Genomic DNA, 4,183 nt, shown 5'->3' with positions numbered 1-4,183 from the left:
GTTAAGTGTCATCAAGTCGGTTCTGACCCATAGAGACCCTGTATAGGGTTTCCTAGGAGCAGTTGGTGAGCTTGAACTGCCGACCTTGCAGTTCAAACGACTTTGCAGTATGGCGCATTAACCCACAGCACCACACCAAGACACCAGGACTCCAAAGGGATAAAGTGCATCAATTTTCTATGATTTATTATAAAGGGGACCCTATTCCATTTTTTTCTTAAAAGAAATTTTTTCTTTGATTTCTTGTAATTTTTCAGTGAATCTATCCTTTGCTTCTTCCATTTTCTGTGAGAAGCTTCTTGGTCTCTTCCATCCTGTCCTGTAGCTATTCCTTAACTGGAGGAGGTATTGACATGTTGCCATGACTTGACAAATACTTGACAGTAAAGGATGTTCCTCCCAAAGGCACAGTATATTGGGCAGGTGTTGCAATCTTAAACAAGGCATATGCTGTTAGTGCATTTCCATTCTGGGCATTTTTTATTTTGGAGAGCTTGATTATGATATGTCTTGGTGATTTTCTTTTGGGGTCTACCCTTCCTGGAGTTTGTTGAGCTTCTTGAATGTTTATCTTTTTGCTTTTCAGGATGTTAGAGAAATTTTCTTCCAGAAGTTCTTCAACTATTTCCTCTGTGGACTTGTGTGATTCTTCTTGTTCTGGAACACCGATAATTCTTAAGTTATTCCTCTTCATGTTGTCCAACATGAATCTTAGACCTTCTTCAGATTTTTTTAATCCTTTTTTGTGTTTGTTCTTCTATCTTAGTGGTATTGAGAGATTTGTCTTCCATTTCACTGGTTCTACCTTCCATCTCATCTGTTCTACTCCTTTGCCCTTTCAGAGTATTGCCTATTTCTGATATTCTGTTATTGATCATTTGGACCTCTTTCTGTAGGTTTTGAATTATTTCCAATGCTGTATCTATCTTATTTGATTGTTCCTGTAGCACTTTCCTGACTTCTTCCTTATTTTTCTCAACTCCATTGTAAAGTGTTTTGAAACATTTTATAATAATTTTTCTGAATTCCTTCTCAGGTATTTCCAAGGCCTGCCCTCCTTCCAGAATGGCGTCCACGTCTACCTCTAGATCATTTGTCTCAGACATTTTATCTTGTTTCTGGACATGTGCTGATATGGTCATCTGCTTTTGTTTCTTGGACATGTTTAGTGTTTATCTGTGGCCTTATTACTTAATTGAGTATGTGTTTTGGTATTTTTTATGCTTTCTGATTGCTTCCAGGTAGATGTGATCAGGCTGTGGGCTTCCCTTTTCACTCTTCTTATTGCTTAACTCAAAGTAACTTTCATAGGTGTTGTCTGTTTCCCTGGTATATGGCAGTTGGTATTGATTCTTGCCTGGGTTTTGGTGTTTTATAGAGTGTGATTGTAGCTTGGCTATATGGCAGCAGTTGCTGACTCTTCTTGTGTAATAAATATATGGAGAGAAAGAGTCCTCCAAAGGTAGAAGGGGGAGCATATAATAGCAAAACAGCACCAGCGGGAAAAAAAAAACCATGAGAAAACAAACAAACAAACAAAAAACAGCAACAAAAAAACTAGACTAAATACTGCAGTCTATAATCACAGAAAAGGGAGAGGAGGGAGAGAAGGAAAAAAAAAATCTGTAGCCTAATATGAGTATGACTTTAATGTCCTCTCTTCAGCTTCGTGCTTTCAAAACTGCCTGAGAGATTTCAAGATGCCAGTGTTGGTTTTGATTTTAATTTAATTTTCGGCCTGTTTTGTTTTTAAACTCTCTTTCCCTCTCTACAGCCCTTCTGTGCCCTTTTGTGTATTAAAAAACAAAACAAAAGACAAACAAGCAAAAAACCTTCAAGGCCTGCTCTTGGGTTGAGTATCTGTGCGTATGCGTGACAGAATAACCCACCAGTGGTGAGGGTAGGGGGGTGTCAGCTTGCTCAGGCTCCCCCTCTAGTCATCAGAATGGAGTTGGGAAACAGTGTGCGTGCCAATGATCTGGGAATTTTTGAGAATGTTAACTACGCTGTCAGGTAACCCAATGAGTTCTAGAAGTGGAACGACATTCACTCCTTTTATGGCTGCATAATAAAATATCCCAAACCAAACACTAGAAGTTATTAGGTGTACTGGAATCAAAACTTTTCCATATTGTCTAAATGTTTTCTTAAATCACTGATAAAGACTAATAGAATTATCTTGTAAAGGATCAGGTTCTTCTTTTTTTCCTATGGGAGTCCCTTGGGATGTGGCATTCGATGATACAACTTTTTGGATAAAATATTTTGCTCCCAATGTTTACAGTGAAGGACTCTGAGTAGTGGTGTCTGAACACTGAATGACTTCCTTCCCTTTACAACACATTGGACAGCAGACAAGTGTAGCCATTGCTTCTGCGAGCCTTGTACCAACACTACTTTGGATTCAGCATTATACAAAAGTAATACCCCCTTTATGTTTTGACAGTATCCAAAAAGAGCAGATTTAGGTAGTTCCAAGTGTGTTCGATGTACCAGCCCAAATACAATCCATAGTATATTCCATTGCATTTTTAAGAATGGTGATTGATGGGTTTCAGCTTCTACAGGGACTCCACTGACTGCGCCGCTGGCGCACAGACTAGCCTACTTGTATGTTGCAAGGGTGTCACTCCTCAGAGGGGACCTTTCTGCCTCCAAGCTAGCCTGGCTAGGTGGGTCAGTTGCAGAGACCAAGGGCGCCGAAGGTGGGTAACCCTCCACCACTCTCATTCTTTGCAGCGTGCATACATTCTTATTAAGAAAACTAAGTAGTGTTTGAGCTCTCAAAACGTTTCTAAAAATCAGCTCATTTAATTATAAAATATGTTAAATATATCACCCTGCAGATGGGCAGCAGTCTGTTTGCTAATTTGTTTAGCAAGCTACATTGCTTTGATACTTGCATTCCTTACATGTTTTTCAAATTCTTATGTGTCTCTTTGTTGTTTTGTGCCATTGAGTCAGTTCTGACTAGTTGCGATCCTTAATAAGCTTTTTGAGAGCGGTTGGTGAGTTTGAACAGCTCACCTTGCAGTTACCAGTCCAGTGTTTATCCTATAGTGCCACAACAAGACTGTGACTATTTGGGGTGTGTGGGGGAATCTCCATCTCCCTGTCATTGTCCCCCACTTGTTTTGTTTTTCTTTTCCCTGGGAGTAATCAACTTGAATTTTTGTAACAGTTCTGCCTTTCCCCACCAACATTCTGTGCTGGTTCTCAAACACAGACCTAAGAAAGTGACAGACTCCCATCAGTGGGAAGTCTCACAAAGTAGGAATTCACAGCTAGAAGGTCTGTCTATAGCCTGAGGGAGGTGATGACCAAATCTCCAGGGGGTGTATGTAACTTAAAAAAGCTCCCAGATATTTTCATCTAGTGCTTGAATTGCAAAGCTGTGTCTAAAATAGAAATTATTCATGTATTCAGAAATAGGTTAGAAAATTTAATATAGAAGTTGCTATTCTACTGCAAAAACAAGACATTATTATTTGCAGTAAAGAGAGAACTTCAATATCAAAAGTATATGTGTATAGTCAGAAATTACATGACTATTAATCTCCACATTAGTATAAAAACCAAGTAAAAAATAGTTGCCATCCAGTTGTCTCTGACTAAAAGCATCTCTATGTGGAAAGTAAAGCTGATCTATAGTGTTAACAATGGCTGATTTTCTAGACAACAGCTATCAGACCTTTCTTCTAAAGCACCTGTGGGTAGATTTGAACCTCCAATGTTTCAGTTAGACACTAAACACATTAAGCACTTGCACTAACCAGGGACTTTACATGAATATGTTTTGTTGTTAGGCACCAAATAATTGGTGCAGACTCACAGGGATCCAATACTATGCACAGCAGACAGAAAGGTGTCCCAACTTGAGGGGCCCATCCATCAGATTTTCACTGGCTAAGTGCTTTTTTCTGGAAATAGGCCTCTAGGTCCTTCTTCTAGTTTGCCTTAGCCTGGTAGCTTCACTGAAACTTGTCCATCATGGGTGGACATTTGAAAGATTGCTGGTGTTTGAAATATTGGTGCCATAACATCCAGCATAGCACCACAGCCACATGAAAGCCACCGCGGGACAACAAACTGGTAGACAAATAACGGTCACATTAACAACCTGGGACATGCAGATGACACAACCTTGCCTGCTTCATTTGAAAGTGAAAAGGACTTGAAGCAC

The 4,183-nt window shown here is 39.6% G+C and overlaps 1 pseudogene; it reads right to left on the bottom strand.

The window, feature by feature from the left end:
* Window positions 1-201: 201 nt before the first annotated feature.
* Window positions 202-2,529, bottom strand: LOC102829519 (annotated as a pseudogene).
* Between the last annotated feature and the right edge of the window lie 1,654 nt (window positions 2,530-4,183).

Source organism: Chrysochloris asiatica, unplaced genomic scaffold (assembly GCF_000296735.1).
Source record: "Chrysochloris asiatica unplaced genomic scaffold, ChrAsi1.0 scaffold00019, whole genome shotgun sequence".
Taxonomy (NCBI): Eukaryota; Metazoa; Chordata; class Mammalia; order Afrosoricida; family Chrysochloridae; genus Chrysochloris; species Chrysochloris asiatica.
Note: the sequence above shows the minus strand (reverse complement) of the source record. Positions and strands in the feature narration are given on the sequence as shown.